The sequence below is a fragment of the Choloepus didactylus genome, chromosome 1 (genome assembly GCF_015220235.1).
Source record: "Choloepus didactylus isolate mChoDid1 chromosome 1, mChoDid1.pri, whole genome shotgun sequence".
NCBI classification, from domain to species: Eukaryota; Metazoa; Chordata; class Mammalia; order Pilosa; family Megalonychidae; genus Choloepus; species Choloepus didactylus.
Window position 1 is genome coordinate 1,074,412 of NC_051307.1, and position 20,565 is coordinate 1,094,976.

General features: G+C 38.8%; 1 protein-coding gene across 4 annotated transcripts in view; it reads right to left on the minus strand.

The window, feature by feature from the left end:
• The window catches only part of PCBP3 (poly(rC) binding protein 3), a 357,863-nt gene that overhangs the window by 254,409 nt on the left and 82,889 nt on the right, over nt 1-20,565 (minus strand). The window lies entirely within an intron of this gene.

A 20,565-nucleotide genomic window follows, 5' to 3' on the forward strand; every position in this document is an offset into this window, starting at 1 on the left:
TGAAAAACCAGACCAAGGATGTGAAATGAGGGCTTTCACACACTGAGCAGCAGACAGCACAGGACAATGACTGCCCCAGCCCACGGCTTAGAGAGCCTCCAGGCCACAGGGAGGAAGAGGGAAGCCAGGCAAAGCCAGAAGAGACCGAGTGGAGAACTCAGAGGCAAAGGCAGCCGGAATTAGCAGGGCAGAGTACTGGAAAAGAGACTGCTGCCAGAGAAAGTACTCCGGAGGGCTGTGGGAAACTCCCCGAGTCATCACCTGGATACTGATGAGCACATGCAAGTGAGTAAACTACTCAAGGCCAGGGAAAGAACCACCAGGAAGAAGCCAGACTAACAACACATGAAGTTCACACCTATCTGGGAGAGTTCATATTCCCAACACCCAGACTGGAGATACCCTATAACACGTGGGTACTCCGAAGGGAAAGGCCTCAGTAACAGGTTACATGAGCAGAAGACTAACATCTGCCTCATACTTCACAGCGAATCAGAAAAGCATCCAATTTTTTCCAAGTAACTTAAATGCATTCCAAAACAAAGTTTAAAATATTTACAGGTACACAAAAGAATACAGAGCCCAAAAACATAAAATTCACAATGTCCATCATGCAATCAAAAATTACCAGATATGCAAAGAAGCATGAATATATGTTCTATAATGAAAATAGCTGATCAATCAGAAACAGACTGAGAAATTGCACAGATGAGATAATTAGTACAGAAGAACATTAAACAGCAATTAAAAATACATTGCATATGTTTAAGAAGATAGAGGTATGCACAAAATGCTAAGGAAAGACAAAAAGATCCAAATTGAACACCTAGTGATGAAAAAAATACAACTGAAAGGAAAAATACACTGGATGGGATTAATATTACATTAGACACCACAAAAGAAAAGGTTAGTCTATGTGCAAGGAGAACAACAGAAACTAAAATGAAACAGAAAAAAAAAAAAAAGACACACACAAAACAGAACATTAGTTAGCTGTGGGATCATATAAGGCAACCAACTACACATGTAACTGGAGAAGCAGAAGGGGGGAAGGGGTGGGACAAAAACCTATTTAAAGTACTAATGACAATAAATTTTAACTTGAAAATTACGAACTCACAGATTTATGAATATCAACAATCCCCAAGCAGAAAAGAAACATGAAGGAAATTAAAACCAAGGCTCGTCATAATCAAATTATCTAAAACCAATGATAACAAGAAAATCTCAAGAGCAGTCAGAGGGGGGATATCATATATGTAGAAGGACAAACACAGATATGACTAACAGGGGACTTTTTGGAAACAGTGCAGACCAGAAGCTAATGGAATGATATCTTTAAAGTAACCAGAATGCTACACATAGTGAAAATAACTTTCATATACAAAAGTAAAATAAAGATTTTTCAAGCAAAAGCTAAAATAAATCATCACCAATACACCTGCATTATAAATAATATTAAAGGGAGTCCATTTTACAAAAAGAAAACAATATTAGAAGGAAATCTGAATCTACAAAGAGAAATGAAAAGCCAGGAAGAGAAAATAAGTACACAAATTAAAAAGATGATTTTTTCTTATTTTTAAAAATTGTTTTAAAAAATAATAGATTACTAAAATAAAAAATAAAAAGTAACATAACATGGAGTGCGGGATACTAATCACGTGCTTCGACTTGGCGGGCCTGGGCTGGGGGACCTGATCAGCCCCTGGGGAGGGTGGTGGGCACGGGCGACAGCGCCCTCCACTGCCCCCCAGGCCTGGGAAAGTGAGGCCGGAGGCAAGCCCCATTTCCTCACCCAAAATACCACCGTTAGGGGAGGCTTGCCGGAGAAAACCGCCTTTTCCCCACCCCCTTATCTTGCCCCTGACACTCCCCATTGCCAGAGCAACTCCCCCACCGTCAGTGCGCATGCGCAGTTACCAAAACTACTCCCGCCCCTTGTCATTCAACCTCCGCGCCCTCTCTGAACCAATCCAAGCCTTCAACCTCTATAGCTACCCCGCCCTCTAATCGCCCAATATAAGCTTGTGTTCTCGCCTAATAAAGCTCTCTTGGTTTCATCATCCCTCAAGTACCGTGTCCTGCCTGTTCCTTCTCGCCGCCCTCCACACCTTGCACGCCCCCCCGCCGGGGACCTGGCCAAATCCCCCGCCTCGCCTTCGCCTCCGGGAAAGAGCCCCCGCCGCCGGTACCTTCAAAGCAAACCTGGGAGCCTAAAATTTAACTACCGGCCACCACCCCCCCCCAGACGAATCAACTGCGACCGCAATGGAGTTTGTAACAAAGTAGAAGTAAAATACCCTGACAACAATAACATAAAGGCCAGGAGAGGTGAGATGGAAGTATATCGTTGTAAGGTTCTTATACTACATGCGAACTGGTATAATGTTACTTTGATAAGCTAAAAGATGTATAATGAATCTCAAAGCAATCTCTAGAAATAAACCAAAGAGTTATAGCTAATAAGCTATTAGAGGTGATAAAAGTGGATATAAAAAGTACTCAATCCAAAATAAGGCAAAAAAAAAAAAAAAAAAAAAAAGAAAGAAAAAGGGGATCTCAAATAGAAGAAACAGAAAACCAATAGCAAGATGATACAACTAAACCATATTAATAATCACATTAATTGTAAATACTCTAAGGATTCAAATTAAAAAGCAAAGACTGTAAGATTGGATTAACTAGAGCAGGACCTAACTATTTGCTATTTATAAGAAACTCATTTTAAATATAAACATTCAAATAGGCTCAAAGGAAAAGGATGGAAAAAGATGTACCACGCTAATCCTAATCTAAAGAAAGAGTGGCTATATCAACTATCAGAAGAAATAGATTTCAAAGCAAAGACTATTACCAGAAGTAAATAAGGGTATTATATAATGGTAAAGTGATCAATTCATCAAGAGAACATAATAATTCAAAATGTTTACACACCTAATAAAGAGCTTCAAAATACATGAAGCAAAAACTGAATACAACAGAAAGAAATAGACAAATCCACAATTATAGTGGGATTTCAACAGTGTTCTCTCAATAATTGGTAAAACAACTAGACAGAAGATTTGCAAAGGATTTGGGAGATTCAAACACTATCACCAAACATGATTTGACATTTATAGAACACTCTACACAACAATAATAGGAAATACACATTTTTCAAGTAATCATAGAACATTTTCCAAGATAGACCATATTCTGAGCCATAAAAAAAAGTTTCAATAAGTGTTAAAAGGAATGCACTCAGGAAAAGTATGTTCTCTGACTGAAGGAGTTAACTTAGAAATCAGTAACAGAAAAGTTTGGCAAACTTTACAAATACTTGAAAACCCCAAAATTCTAAATAACACGAGTCAAAGAAGAAATCACAACAGAAATGAGAAAATACTGTGACCTGAGTAAAATGAAACCATGATATACCAAAATGTGTGGGATGCAGAAAAAGCAGTATCAAGAGGAAAATTTATAGCACTAAAAGTACATATCAGGAAAGAAGAAAGGTCTCAAATCAATTACCTAAGCTTCTACTATACAAAACAGGAAAAGAAGAGCAGATTAAGCCCAAGGTAAGCAAAAGAAATGAAATAATAGAGTAGAAATAAATGAAGTAGAAAATAATTTAAAAATTACAAAAAATCAGTGAAACCAAAAGTTTTTCCTTTGAGAAGATCAATAGTATCAGTAAACATACAGACAGACCAATCAGAAAAAAAGGGAAAAGACACAAATTGTCAAAATCAGGAATGAAAAACTGAACATTATTACTACAGATCCAAAAATTTTTTTAAATATTATGAACTATTTTCTGCCAAAAAATTTTCACAATTTAGATGGAACAAATTCTTAGAAGATACAAACTACCAAAACTCACTCAAGAAGAAATAAATGACCTCATATCTATTAGAGAAATTAAATCCTAATAAAAATTTTCCCATAAAGAAAAGACCTGACCCAAATGGCTTTACTGGTGAACTCTATCAAATATCCAAGGAATAAATTTAAAAAATCCCCATTAATTCTTCCAGAAAATTGAATATGAGGGAACACTTCCAAACCCATTCTGAAGCCAAAATTAACCTGATAACAAAACCAGAAAAAAGACAATAAAAGTAAAGAGCACACCAACATTCCTCACGAAAAGAGATGCAAAAAATCTTAAATTTTAGCACATCAAATCCAATAATATAAAAAAGTACAACAGGACAAGGTGGGGGTTAACCCAAGAATGCCAAGTTGACTGAATAATCAAAAACCAATGTAATTCACCATATTTACAAACTAAAAAAGGAGAACCAAATTATCATCTCACTAGATGCAGAAAAAGCATTAGGCAAAACTCAATATCCACTTATATTAAAAACTCTCAGCAAACTGAGAATATAAGGGCACTTTCTCAACCTGAAAAAGAACCTACAGGACAAACATATAGTTAATACCATACTTACGAGTGAAAGGCTGAATGTTTACCCCTGATATGAACAATGCAAGAACACCCCTTCTAACCACTTCCATTCAACACTGGACAGGGGGTTCTAGCATGTCAATAGGAGAGAAAGGGAAACAGGAAGGAAGGAAGGGCATAATGATTGGAAAGGAAGAATAAAACAGTATTTGAAGACATGATCATGCCTGTTGAATGTCCTACAGAATCTAGCAAGGTTTAAAGGTATAAGGCTAATATACAAAATCAACTGTCCTATATTCTACAGCAAGGAGCAATCAGAAATTAAAAATAAAAGTATCATTTAATGACAACAGCATCAAAAATATGCAGTATTGATGGAAAAATCTAGCAAAAAATATACAAAACATACATATTAAAAATTACAAAACACGATTGTGAAAAATTAAAGACCTAAATAAATGAAGAGATAAATCATGTTGTTTCTGAATTGGAAGGCTCAATACATTGGTAAGATGTCGATTTTCCCCAAGTTGATCAATTCAATACAATCTGAATCCAAATTTAAGCAGACCAAGCAGATTCTAAAGTTTGTATGCAAATGCAAAGGGCATAAAATAGCCAAAAAACGTTGTCAGAGAACAAAGTGGGAGGTCTTATACTGCCTGATTTCAAGAATTTTAAGACGCAGTAATAAAAAAACTGAATTGATCACTGGAGTGGAAGAGGACCAAGAAATAGTCCCTGCATATACGGTAAACTGAATTTTCAATCTTTTCAACAAATGGTGCTGGAACAAATCATATACCAAAAACTAGAAAAAGAACCTTGACCTTTTCCTCCCATCCAATACAAAAATTAATTCAAAATGGGCAAGCGACTTAAATGTAATAGTCAAATTTCTAGAAGAAAAAGAGAAAATCTTGCTGACCATTGGTTTCTCAAAGAAGTAAGTGTTACACAGAAGGCATGAACTACTAAAGAAAAAAATCTGATAAACTGAACTTCATCAAAATTTAAAACTTTTGACCTTCAAAAGACATGGCTATGAAATGAAAAGTCAAACTACACACCGGGAGAAATATCTGCAAAATATGTACCCTATAAATGACTTGTACCCAGAATAAAGAGAGCTCTCAAAACTCAATAAGAAAACAAACAACCAATTTTTAAAATGGACAAAATATTTGATTACACTCATTATCAAAAAATATACAGATGGCAACAAAACACATGAAAAAGATGCTCAATATCATTATTTACTAGGAAAATGTATATTGAAACCAAGAGATACCATTACATACCTATTAGAATGGCTAAAGTTAAAATGACTGACCATACCAAGCACTGGTGAGGATGCAGAGATACTGAAACTATTCCACACTGCTGGTAGAAATGCATAAAAGGTCCCTTCACTTTGGAAAACCATTTGGCAGTTTATTAGAAAGTTAAATATTCATCTACCATATGATACAGCCATCCCACTCCTAGGTATTTATCAAAAAGAAGTGTAAATCAGAACCAGGACATCATTAACATGGCAACATGGGACAGCTACTGAAAACCTCTCCCCAGAGAGTCAGGGGAAACAAGGCCAGTCCTTACCTCTTCAGAACTCTGGAGGAAAGTAGAGATGGGAGAATGATCCCACAAACGCTGAATCAAAGAAAGAGAAATATCCGGTAGGAAACTTCTGTCCTAGACCAGCCAGTCCTCTCACCCCCACCTCACTCAGTCTCATGCAGCTCAGGAAGTTCCCAGAGGCAGAGGCCGGGATCCCTCCCACCTCCCACCAGGGACACAGACCGTAAAATCCCTCATAGCAGTGACAGACCCTCACTCTATCCAGACAGAGACCCAAGCCCACAGGGACCCATGGTAGGACACAAGCTGCTGGAAAGGGCAGAATACAAAGAGCAGCAAGGAGGAGTTTCAAAACAGAAGATTAGGGAGGCAACCACAGAATGTTCCCCAAAAGCAGCAAGTAGCCAGGCAGAAACAGTCCAAATTGACTACTTGGGGATCCGGAGGACGGGAGAAGACATCTCAAGGCCCAGGTCAGGAGGGAAGAAGAGTCTGAGAAAATGTGGGCAGAGACTGCGTTTCCAGCCCTGGGTCCTGGTGCCCACCCCCCACACTAAAGGAAACAGCAGCAGGTGGTCCAGTCCTTGCCTGGGGGGTGGCTGCAGACGGGGGTACCTGGGGGAGTCCTTCACCCCAAGTGAAGTGGGGGACACACCCCACATTGAGCCAGATCTTGGCCGGAGAAGTGAGGGCCCAGGAGCCTGCAGTTTCAGCCCCACCCGGTCAGACACAGCCTGGGCTCCAGGAGATAAACAGCTTCTGAGGATGAGTAAGTCACCAAACAGTGCCATCTGCTGGGCAGGCTGGAAACTGCAGGGAAACTGCAGGGCTTCTCAGAGCCTCTCCAGACCCTGTCCCAGGCCCACTGGAGCTGGTCTACACCCCCTGCATGGGGACCCAGCGCTGTTTTGGCTGAGAAATATGGACAACCCAACAGTTTAAGAAGTGCCCTAATATAAATGCAGGCAACAACTAAACCCTAGACAAGAGAAAGAAACCAACCTTCAAAATAGGCCCACCAAGATAATCAGATGACTAGATATCAGCAAAAAATCACAAGGCACACTAAAACAAGAAGAAATGGTCCAGACGAAGGAAAAAATAAAAAAGCCAGAGGAGGGAGGCGGGGCAAGATGGCGGCATAGAAAGGTGTGGAATTTAGTTAGTCCTCAAGAGCAACTAGTAAATAGTCAGGAACAACTAGTAAATAGTCTGGAACAACTGTTGGGGAACATCTGTGACTGAACCCACATTGTACACCAGCCTGGAATGGGTGAAATGGCTGAGACTGCAGCATAGAACTGTAAGTAAAGCTCCCCAAACTGTGGAGATGGCACCTCACACCCAACCAGTAAAGCAGGCTGAGCTGAAACATTCCCTCTGGAAAAAAAAAGCAGGTTACCTGGAATGAGAGAAAGTAAGTCAACCAAGCTCCAAATGTGGTTTTAATTAACAAATCTGGACTACTTAATACAAGCTACAAGCACAGATAAACCTGGTGCAAGCAGGAAAGGAACCGGAGGTTCCTCCCAGCAGACAGGAAACAGGGCTGATGGGAAAAAATATAATAACAATAATAAATGGAGGCTTTTGGAGACATCTGAGCTCAGAATACTTGAAAACAGCTGTGTCCCAAGAAAAGAGGCACAGAGAACTGGTACTAACACCAGTCGACAAGCAAAATTAAGGGCTGAGGACTGGCTCTAAAAAGGGGCTTTCACTCTTTTTCCTTCTTTTTTTCCGCCCACTCCAAGTAGCTCATTAGAGAAAGCCTCAGGCATTTTCAGTTGTCAGCGCTGACTCAGGCAAGAGTGGAGTTAAGAGAGGGAGACAAAAAAGGAATTCAAGTGTAGGAGGTAACTCCCTAGGGGGTGTATCTTCCCTAAGAAAAGGAGGGCAGGACCCAGCTCAAGTGGCTGCCTTCCCTCAGAGAATTCAGACCCCAGGGCCTGGGAGCTGGGGGCCAGAAACAACTTAAGCTTGGCTTCTGACACCCTCAGCCCCTGGCCAGGAAAGAGTCTGCTGAGAATTAAAAGGACCACACCTCTCTACAGCAGTGGGGAGCTGTGGGCTGACAAGCACTACCTGCTGGGAAGGAGAGGAAAAGCAAAGAGTCTAGAGGCCTCACAGGAAAGTCTGACAAACTGCTGGGTCTCATCCTCAGGGAAAACTGATACTGAATACTCAGCCTCCTCTTGAGACCTGGGCCTGTCTGGTCTGGGAAAATCTGATTGGGGTAACCAAGTGTGCCAGTTTGTATTATGTCCCCCAAACACCATTATCTTTGATGTAATCTTGTATGGGCAAACATTATCAGTGTTGATTAGATTGTAATTCTTTGAGTGCTTCCTTGGAATGTGCCCCACCCAGCTGTGGGTGATGACTCTGATTGGATAATTTCCATGGAGGTGTTGCTCCACTCATTCAGGGTGGGCCTTGATCAGTGGAGCCATATAAATGGACAGAGGGAACTCAATGCAGCTGTGAGTGATGTTTTGAAGAGGAGCTACAGCCAAGAGAGACACTTGAAGAAAGCACAGGAGCTGCAGATGAGAGACAGTTTGAAGACAGCCGTTGAAAGCAGACTCTTGCTCCAGAGAAGCTAAGAGAGGACAAATACCCCAAGTGCAACTAAGAGTGATATTTTGAGGAACTGCAGCCTAGAGAGGAATGTCCTGGGAGAAAGCCATTTTGAAACCAGAACTTTGGAGCAGACGCCAGCCACGTGCCTTCCCAGCTAACAGAGATTTTCTGGACACCATTGGCCATCCTCCAATGAAGGTACCCTTTGTTGATGGACACTTATGGCCTTAAAACTGTAACTTCATAACCAAATAAACCCCCTTTTATAAAAGCCAATCCATCTCTGGTGTTTTGCATTCTGGCAGCATTAGCAAACTAGAACACCAAGGAAACCAGACACCTAGACAAAAAAAAATTACAAATCACATTAGAAAAACAAAGATATGTGCCAAAGGAACAAACTTACACTTCAACTGAGATACAGGAATTGAAACAACTACTTATTAATCAAACAAATCTCCTAAATCAAATCAAAAATCAAATCAATGAGTTGAGGGAAGGTATGGCGAAAGAGATAAAGGATATAAAGAAGACACTGGGTAAACATAAGGAAGAACTCGAAAGTTTGAAAAAACAATATCCAGAACTGACAGGGATGAAAGGCACAAAACAAGAGATTAAAAAAAAAAACAATGAACACATAAAACAGCAGATATGAAGAGGCAGAAGAAAAGATTCATGAACTGGAGGACAGGACACCTGAAATCCTACAAACAAAATATCGCAGGACAATATCTCTACTGAGGAATCAGATAATGAAAATGCTGATTCTTTCTCTCTATGCTGCTCTCATAGACCACATGATGTTTTCTGTTCTGATAGTGAAGAACCAGTTATTCCTTTTGATATAGAAGCATCTTTAACAGAACTTTTACCTAAAAACTCTCAAGTATAATTTCCAAATGATACAAGTGGAATGTCCTTACAATAATAACTGGGACATATGATTCATATTCTCAAGTCCTATATTAGAAAATTATACTGAAGGAGAAGCTAAACAGTTAAACAAACTGAATATTTTTCAAGAAAGCAGAAAGGCCCTCTCAACCTTCTTAGATATAAATAACTTGTAATCACCTAGTCCTCTGTGAAAACAAGATGGACTGCAGTTGTTACTTTAATTATAGAGAAATCATAAATAATGTAGCAAGGTTGAATATAGTCCTAATCAAGTGTATGTTTCTCAATAAGATGTAATGGCTAAACTAATCAATAGAATAAAGTGAAAAAACTATAATAAGTTAGAAACAAGTAATAGTAATCTCTTTTATAATTTTTATACAAGTAAAAGTATGTTACATTGCTCTTACAGAAATCATAGCTTAATTAGTAAAAATATTACCAGTAGAGTTTTATGTGCATTCAAGGCTAAGTTTCTGATAATGTGGATACCTTCCTTTGATCTTGAACAACTCATGGGTTGAGATGCTTCATTTCATGAGACATTCATGTTCATGAAGCATCATTTAATGTAAAAATAGAATATGACAATTAAAGTTACTCTAAATCAAGTGCTATAATTTTCTGTTAACTGAGACAAGGGGGAGCTCTCTGACCTCATGTCCAGCTGCATCTGGAGGAGTGGGGGCTCCCAGGCTTTGTAAAGTATCAATTAATTTTTATACTGTATACTTGTTCCTTTTACCTTAAGTGTTCCTTTAATAAAAATTTGTTAAAGATGAATTTTTGTCTTGAGTGCTCTTTATTTTTAAACTACTGTCTGTCCCTATACCCTTAATTGAGTGGGAAGTTGCTTGAAAGAAGCCCAAACCCATTGAATCATGACCTGATTAGGCTCAGGCCTTCTCCTATAAAGAGACGAACTCATGACAAAAAGAACAGATAGGGAAAAGAATGGAAAAATATGAGCAGGGTTTGGGGGAACTGAATAACAGCATGAAACACAGGAATGTATGTGTCATGAGTATACCAGATGGAGACAAGAAGGAAAAAGTGGCAGAAACAATAGAGGAGGATATAATCACTGAAAATTTCCCACCTTTTATGAAAGACATAAAATTCCAGGTCCAAAAAGGGTAGCATACCCCAAACAGAATAGATCTGAACAGACCTAAGCCAAGACACTTAATAATCAGATTATCAAATGTCAAGGAAAAAGAGAATTCTGAAGGCAGCAAGAGAAAAGCAATCCATCACATAAAAAGGAAGCAAGATAAGACTATGTGAAGATTTCTCAGTAGAAACCATGGAGGCAAGAAGGCAGTGGTATGATATATTTAAGATACTGAAAGAGAAAAACTGCCAACCAAGAATTCTATATCCAGCAAAACTGTCCTTCAAAAATGAGGGGGAATTTAAAATATTTTCAGACAAACAAGACACTGAGAGACTTTGTGAACAAGATACCTGCTCTACACGAAATACTAAAGGGAGCACTACAGACAGATAGGAAAAGACAGGAAAGAGAGGTTTGGAGCACAGTATTGGGTGATGGTAGCACAATAATGTAAGAATACTGAACAAAGATGACTGTGAGTCAGTTGAAAGAGGAAGGTTAGGGGCATGTAGGCCTCCAGAAGGAAAGACAGAAGATAAAGACTGGGACTGTAAACTTAGTAAAGCCTAGAGTGGTCAATGACTGTGATTAAATGTACAAATATGTTTTTACATGAGGGAGAACAAATGAAAGTCAACTTTTCAAGGTGTTAAAAAGGGGGTGGTGTTGGGGAAAAATATAATCAGAGCAAACTAGGGTCTAGAGTTAACAGTAACACTGTAATAAGCTTCCATTAATTGTAACAAAGGCAATACAGCAAAGCTAAATGTCTATAACAGAGGAATATAAGGGAGGCATATAAGATTCTTGGTGTTGGTGTTTTCTGACTTAATTGTATTTTCTTTTAATTTTATTTTTTCTTTCGTTGCTTTTTAGTGGTAATTTTATTACTTTTTCTTTTTTCTTTTTACTTTTTTCACCTCTTTCTCTCTTTGTGGAGGAAATGGAAATGTCCTTATACAGATAGTGATGATGACTGCATAACTATGTGATTACACAGGAAACCACTGATTGCTTACTTAGAATGGAATATATGGCGTGTGAATAAAACCTTCTAAAAAATAAAGAGGGATACAACCGCTGGAGAAAATGTGGAGAAAGGCATGTACCTAATCACTCTTGGTGGGGAAGTAGAATGGTCCAGCCCATCTAGAGGGCAGTGTGGCGGTTCCACAAGAAGCTAAACATGGGTTTGCCATATGGTCCTGCAACCCAGTTACTGGGTATATACTTAGAAGAACTGAAAACAGGGACACGAGTGGACATTTGCACAGTGGGGTTTATGGTGTCAGTATTCACAATTTGCAGTTGATGGAGGTGGCCTAAGGGTACATCAACTGATGAACGGAATGGCAAACTGTGGTGTATACATACAATGGCATATTGGACTGCCACAAGAAGTTGTGAGATGAATGGACATTGAAGACAGTATGTTGAGTGAAATAAACCAGAAACAGAAAGAAAAACTTTCTAATGTCTCACTAATATGGACTAACTATAATGTATAAACTCTGAGAATTGATTCTGAGAGCATAGTTATCAGGGGAAGGCTTATTATAAAAGTTCCTAGATTGTAAGCTCTTACAGCAGTTACATCTATTCCTGAGTTGTTACAGTTATTTTTAAATTTTGAAATGCTGAACTGCTTGTGTATAACCTGGTCAGTCCCTGGAACTTCAGGTATCTGTGTGACACCTGAGACTCAGAGCCAGTGTCCGGCAGCTATACAGCAAATGTTAAGGAGTCTGAAAAAAAGACATCAGACTTCAATTAGACATATGAACAAAAGGGACTTGGTTAGGACTAAGGTAAATTAGATTGAAGGGTAAAGGACAATAGCGACGATGTTTTTAAATCTTCAACTTCTGTGTGAGACCAAAGGAAGAGATGTTTATTAGGTGCAAAAAATCTGTATTTTTTGTAACACTATATAATTTAACTTGTATGGCCAGCTTATTCAAACAACATAATTACATGGAATGTTGAACAGGGAGTGAAATCTGGTTGTCTTTGTACAGGTTAGTGTGAAGCCCCAATACATCCCAGAGTAATTTGGGCAGAGAATAAAAATGTAATTGCAAAGCCCCCTTGAGACACTGGGAGAAAACGTGAAAATATTAAATTTCCCCACCTGGGGAATTAATGATATTCTCACAAGCATCCGGAGCTACCAATTTAGAAGGTCGAGCCCTTGATCTTGGGGCTTGCCCTTATGAAGTTTGTTACTACAAAGGAAAGACTAAGCCTAAAATTGTGCCTAAGTGTCACCCCCAGAGAATCTCTGTTGTTGCTCAGATGTGGCCTCTCTCTCTAAGCCAACTCTGCAGGTAAACTCATTGCTCTCCCCTCTACATGGGACATGACTCCCAGGGATGTAAATCTCCCTGGCAACGTGGGACATGACTCCCAGGGATGAGCTTGGCCCTGGCATCGTGGGATTGAGCAAGATTTCTTGGACCAAAAGGGGGAAGAGAAATTAAACAAAATAAAGTTTCAGTGGCTGAGAGATCTCAAATAGAGTCAAAAGGTCATCCTGGAGGTTATTCTTATGCGCTATATAGATATCCCTTTTTAGTTGTTAGTGTATTGGAATAGCTAGAAGGAAATACCTGAACTGTTGAACTGCAACCTAGTATCCTTGATTCCTGAAGACGATTGTATAACTACATAGCTTACACCGTGTGACTGTGGGTGATTATGAAAATTTTGTGGCTCCCACTCCCTTTATACAGTGTATGGACAGATGAATAGAATAATGAGGACAAAAAGTAAATATATAATAGGTAGGGAAGGGGGGTATGAGATGTTTGGGGTGCTCTTTTTCACTTCAACTTTAATTCTTATTCTTTTTTGTGTGTGGTAATGACAATGTTCAAAAATTGATTGTGGTGATAAATACACAACTCTATAATGGTATTATGAACAATTAATTGTACACTGTGGATGACTGTATGGTACGTGAATATATCTCAATAAAATTGAATTAATAAAAAAAAAGTTGGAGGACACACAGAATCTGGAACAACTAATCAAAGAGATTCAAAAAAATCTCCTAAATCAATTCAAAGAAATGAAGGAAAATGTGTTTAAAGAGATAAAGGATATTAAGTAGACACTAGAAGAGCATAAAGAAGAATTTTAAAGAAACACAGAAAAAGAACAAATATTATAGAAATAAAAAACACTGTAAAATGAAATTAAAAACATACTCAAAACAGAAAATAGCAGATTTGAAGAGAGAGAAGAAAAGTATCAGTGAACTAGAAGACAGAGCAACAGAATTTGAACAGACCAAAGAACAAAGGGAGAAAAAAGGGAATAATTTTAACATAGTCTCAGGAAAATGACTGACAACACGAACTGCACAAACATGCATCATGTGTGTCCCAGAAGGAGAAGAAAAGGGCAAAGGCCAGAAAGAATAGTCGAAGAAATAATGGCTAAAAATTTCCCAACACTTATAAAAGACATAAATATGCAAATCCAAAAAGCCAAACAGAATAAATTTATTCTCCAAACAGAATAAATCTGAACAGACCCACTCCAAGACACATACTAATCAGCCTGTCAAATGCAGAAGAGAAGGATAAAATTCTGAAAGCAGCAAGAGAAAAGTGATTCACCACATACAAGGGAAGCCAAAAAAGACCAAGTACTGATTTCTCATCAGACACCATGGAGGGAAGGAGGAAATGGTACATTATACTGAAGATAATAAAAGAGAAAAACTGCCAGCCAAGAATCTCTATCCAGCAAAGCCGCCCTTTAAAAATGAGGAAGAGTTTTAAATATTCACAGATAAACAGAAGGTGAGAGAGTTCATTAGTGAGAGACCAGTGCTAGGAGAACTGCTAGAAAGAGTGCTGCCAGCTGAAAAGAAAAGACAGGAGAGAGAGGTCTGGAAAAGGGCACAGAATTGAAGAGTATTAGTAAGGGTAACTAAAAGGATAAAAAGAGAGAAAAAAACAGATCTGGCAAACAAAAAACAAAAGATACTGAAGTAAGAACTGCCTTTAAAGAAATAACTTTGAATGTTAACGGATTAAACTCCCCAGTCAAAAGACACAGACTGGCAGAATGGACTGAAAAATATGATCCATCTATACACTGTTTACAAGACACTCACTTTATGCCCAAGATGCAAAAAGGCTGAAAGTGAAAGGATGGAAAAAGATATTACAGGCCAGTAGTAACCAAAAAAAAGAAAACAAAAAAAAAGCTGGGGTAGCTATACTAATATCAGACAAAACAGACTTTAAATGCAAAAATATTATAAGAGATAAAGAAGGGCATTATATATTAATAAAAGGGGCAATTCACCAAGAAGAAATAACGATCATAAAGATCTATGCTCCAAATCAAGGTGCCCCAAAGTACACTGGCAAAACTGAGGGTAGTAATAGACAACTCGATAATAATAGTGGGAGACTTCAACACACCACTTTCTCCAATAGATAGAACATCTAAACAGACGATCAATAAAGAAACAGAAAACCTAAATAACATGATAAATGACCTAGACCTAACAGACATATACAGAACATTGCATCCCCAAAACAGCAGGATGTACATTCTTCTCAAATGCTCGTGGAACATTCTTCAGGATAGACCACATGCTGGGGCACAAAACAGGTCTTAATATATATAAAAAGATCGAAATTATAAAAAGCACTTTTTCTGATCATAATGGAATGGAGCTGGAAATCAATAACAAACAGAACTGGAAAATACACAAATATATGGAGGTTAAACAACACACTCAAACAATCAGGAGGTCAAAGAAGAAATTGCAAGAGAAATCAGTAAATATCTTGAGATGAATGAAAATGAGAACACAATGTATCAAAACTTATGGGATGCAGTGAAGGCAATGCTGAGAAGGAAATTTATAGCCCTAAAGGAAGAAAGAGTTAAAACCAATAACCTAACTGAAAAACTAGAAAAACTGGAGAAAGAAGAGCAAACTACTATAATCCAAAAGCAAGCAAAAGGAACGAAAGAAAAAAAGATTAGAGCAGAAATTAATGAAATGGAGGATAAAAAAAAAACAAGAGAATCAGTATAAAAAAGTTGGTTCTTTGAGAAGATCAATAAAATTGACAAACCCTTAGCTAGACTGTCAAACACAAAAAGAGAGAAGAAGCAAATAAATAAAATCAGAAATGAGAGCAGGGTCATTACCATGGACCCCAAAGAAATAAAAAAGATCGTTAAGACATTACTATGAATGACTGTATGCCAACAAACTAGACAATTAAGATGAAATGGGCAACTTCCTAGAAACGCACAAACAACCTAAACTGACTTGAGAAGAAATAGAAGATCTCAACAAACCAATCTCAAGATTTAATCAGTCATCAAAAAATTACCAACAAAGAAAATCCCAGGACCGGATGGCTTCACAGGCAAATTTTACCAAGCATTCCAAGAAGAATTAATACCATTCCTGCTCAAACTCTTCCCCAAAACTGAAGAACATGACCACCAAACTCATTCCATGAAGCCAACATTACCCTAATACCAAAGCTGGATAAAGATACTACAAGAAAAGAAAACATCAGACCAAACTCTCTAATGAACATAGATGCAAAAATCTGCAACAAAATACCTGAAAATCAAATCCAACAGCATATTAAAAGAATTATACACCATAAACAATTGAGTTTTATTCCAGTTATGCAATGGTGGTTCAAAAACAAGAAAAAAATCAATTAATGTAATATATGACATTAACAAATCAAAAGGGAAAAACCACATAATCATCTCAATTGACGCAGAACAGGCATTTGACAAAATTCAACATACTTTCTTGACAAAAACACTTCAAAAGGTAGGAATTGAAGGAAACTTCCCCAGAATGATAGAGGGCACATATGAAAAACCCACAGTTAACATCATATCCCATGATGAGAGACTAAAAGCTTTCCCTCTAAGATCAGGAACAAGACAAGGATGCCCACTGTAACCACTGCTATTCAATACTGTGCTAGAAGATGTAGGTTCTAGCAATTAGGCTAGAAAAAGAAATAAAGGCATTCAAGTTGGAAAGGAAGAAGTAAAAGTGTCACCATTTGCAGTGACCTGATCCTATATTTAGAAAATCCTGAAAAAATGAAAAAAAAAAAAAAAAAAAAAGCTACTTGAGCTAATAAACAAGTTCAGCAAAGTGGAAGGATACAAGATCAATATGCAAAAATCAATGGTGTTTCTATACAATAGTAATGAGCTATCCAAGGAGGTAATCAAGGAAAAAATTCCAGTTAAAAGAATCAAATATCTAGAATAAACTTAACCAAGGACATAAAGGGTAAAAGACTTGTACACAGAAAACTACCAAACATTCTTAACAAAAAAAAAAAAAAAACAAAAACAAAAACAAAGAAGACCTAAATAAATGGAAAGACATTCCATGTTCATGGATTAGAAGGCTAAATGTCATAAAGATATCAATTCTACCCAAATTGATCCACAGATTCAATGCAATACCCAATCAAAATTCCAACAGACTGCTTTGCAGAAAATGGAAAAGCTAATAATCAATTTTATTTGGAAGGGTAAGAGGCCTCAAATAGCCAAAAACATCTTGAAAACGAAAAATGAAATGGGAAGTATCACACTTTCTGACTTTAAAGCATATTATAAAGCCATGGTAGTCAAAACAGCATGATACTGGCATAAAGATAGGCGTATTGATCAATGGAACTGAACTGAGAGTTCAGAAAGAGACCCTCCAATCTATGGTCAACTGACTTTTGACAAGGCTCCCAACTCTACTCAACTGGGACAGAACAGTCTCTTAAAAAAATAGTGTTGTGAGAACTGGATATCCATATCCAAAAGAATGAAAGAGGACCCCTATTTCACACACTATACAAAAATTAACTCAAAATGGATAAAAGACCTAAGTGTAAGAACCAGTACCATAAAACTGCTAGAAGAAAATTTTAGGGAAATATCTTCAAGATCTAGTGATAGGCAGTTTCTTACACTTTATACTCAAAGCACAAGCAACAAAAGAAAAAAATAGATAAATGGGAACTCTTCAAAATCAAATACTTCAGTGCTTCTAAGGACTTTGTCAAAAAGGTGGAAAGGCAACCAACTCTGCGGGATACTGATTACGTGCTTCGACTTGGCGGGCCTGGGCTGGGGGACCTGATCAGCCCCTGGGGAGGGTGGTGGGCACGGGCGACAGCACCCTCCACAGCCCCCCAGGCCTGGGAAAGTGAGGCCGGAGGCAGGCCCCATTTCCTCACCCAAAATACCACTGTTAGGGGAGGCTTGCCGGAGGGAACCGCCTTTTCCCCACCCCCTTATCTTGCCCGGACACTCCCCGTTGCCAGTGCAACTCCCATCACCAACATTGTTGCCAGACACCGTTGCCAGAGCAACTCCCGCCCCTTTTCAAACAACCTCCGTGCTCTCTTAGAACCAATCCTAACCTCCGCACCCTCTCAGAACCAATCCTAGCCTTTATCCCCTCAGCATTGGCTTGTAACTACCCCCGCCCTCTATGCCAGCCTATATAACCTGTGCTCACCCCTAATAAACTCTCTTGGCTTCTTCACCCTCAAAGAACCGTGTCCTGCCTGTTCCTTCTCGCCGCCCTCCACACCTTGCACGCCTCCGCCGGGGACCGGGCCCAGTCCCCCGCCTCGCCCTCGCCTCCGGGAAAGAGCCCCCGCCGCCGGTACCCTCCGAGCAACGCCGAGAGCCGAGGGTTCAGCAACCGGCCGCCCCCCCCCCCCCAGACAAATCAACTGCGACCGCACAACTCAAAGGGAGAAAATATTTGGAAACCAAAAATCTGAAAAGGGTTTGATATCCAGAATATATAAAGAAATCCTACAACTCAACAATAAAAAGATAACCCAACTTAAAAATGGGCAAAAGACATGAATGGAAATTTTTCCAAAGAGGAAATACAGATGGCTAAAAAGGACATCAAAATATGTCAGCTTCACTAAGCTATTAGAGAAATGCAAATCGAAACCACAACGAGAGATCATTTCACACCTACAGGAATGGCCACTATTAAACAAACAGGCAACTACAAGTGCAGGTGAGGATGTGATGCAACAGGAACACTTAATCACTGCTGGTGGGAATGTAACATGGTACACTGTGGAGGATGGTTTGGCGGGTCCTCAGGAAGCCAAATACAGAGTTACCTTACCACCCAGCAACCCCGCTAATTAGCCTATACCCAGTAGTTCTGAAAGCAGGGATGCAAACGGACATCTGCACACCGATGTTCATAGCTACATTATGCACAATTGCCAAAAGATAGAAACAACCCAAGTGTCCATCAACAGATGAATGGATAAACAGAATATGGTATCTGCATATGATGGAATATTATCCAGCAGTACGAAGGAATGAAGTCCTGAAGTGACAACATGGATGAACCTTGAGGACATTATGTTAAGTGAAATAAGTCAGACACAAAATGACAAATATTGTATGATCTCACTGATAATAACTAATTAAAATATGTAAACTCATAGACATAAAACACAGTATACAGGTTACCAGGATATAGAATGAGGTTAAAGAATGGGGAACGGTGGTTTAACATATACAAAATGTTAACTAGGGTGAACGCAAACATTTGGAAATGGATAGAGGAGACAGTAGCACATTAGCAAGAGTAACAGTACTGAAATGGTGTGTGAATGTGGCAGAAAGGGGAAGTTTAGAGTCACGTATGCCAACAGAAGGAAAAAGATAGAGGTTAAAACATGGGAATGTATAACAGTGAATCCTGTGGTGTACAATGTCTGTGACTAACTGTACAAATATTAAAAAGATCTTTCATGAACTAGAACAAATTTATGACATTATTATAAGGAGTTAATAATCGTGGGAAATATGGGGAAAATGCACCTATTGCAAACTATGGACTATAGTTAACAGTAATATTTTAATATTATTTCATTGACAGTAACAAATATACCACACCAATACTATGAGTCAATAATAGGGATAAGGGGTATGGGAGGACTTAGGTTTTCTTTTTTATTTCTTTCTTTTCTGGAGTAATGAAAACGTTCTAAAATTGATCATGGGGATGTATGCACAACTATATAATGATACTGGGAGCCACTGATTGTATACTTCAGAAGTTTGTATGGTTTGTGAATGTGTCTCAAAAAAATTGCATTAAGTGGGGGGAGGGCTATGTTCACATAAAGACTTGCATGATTGTTCATTGCAGCTTTACTTTTAACAGCCAAAAACTGGAAACCCAAATGTCCATCAAGGGAAAAAGCAAGAAAAAGAAATAACTATTGATGCATGCCACAACATGGATGAATTTCAAGATATTAGCTCATGAAAGAAAGCAAGACTAAAAACAAAACATACTACATGATTCCAAAGTACACGGTGACAGAATGTACACTTATGATGGAGAAGGAGCAGAAAATAGATTATAAAGCAGCTCAGGGAATCTTTGGCGGTGACAGTTATGTATCCATTATCTTGATTATGGTGATGGTTTCACAGGTGACTACTATGAAACATTTAAATTTTTTTTGTCAATTATATCTCACTAAAGATATCAATTATAAGTCACTAAAAAAAAATAAGACAAAAAAAGACCCCAAAACATCAGCACAGCCCTGTGGAGGTGACAGTGAGGGATGACTTCATTCTAGGTGGGAGCCTTCAGGAGAGCCAGCGGATGATGCTCGCAAGCCGTGAGAAGCACTTAGCTCTGCCAAAGGATTAAGCACACGCAGACACGGCTTGTCAGAGCTCCTTACAGAAAGCAACTAAGGGAATTCCTCACAAAATTCCCTGTCTACCACCCTGAGCCCACCTGGTGCATGTGTCTACACAACTCTCGAGGCAGAGCCACCTTTTCTTCCCGGGCGCTCACCCTCAGCAGGTGCAGTCGTGGAGGGGGCAGCGCCGGGGCCTCGGCACCTCCTCACCTCACACCTGGTGGTGCCAAGCTGTGGTCGATGGAGCACTC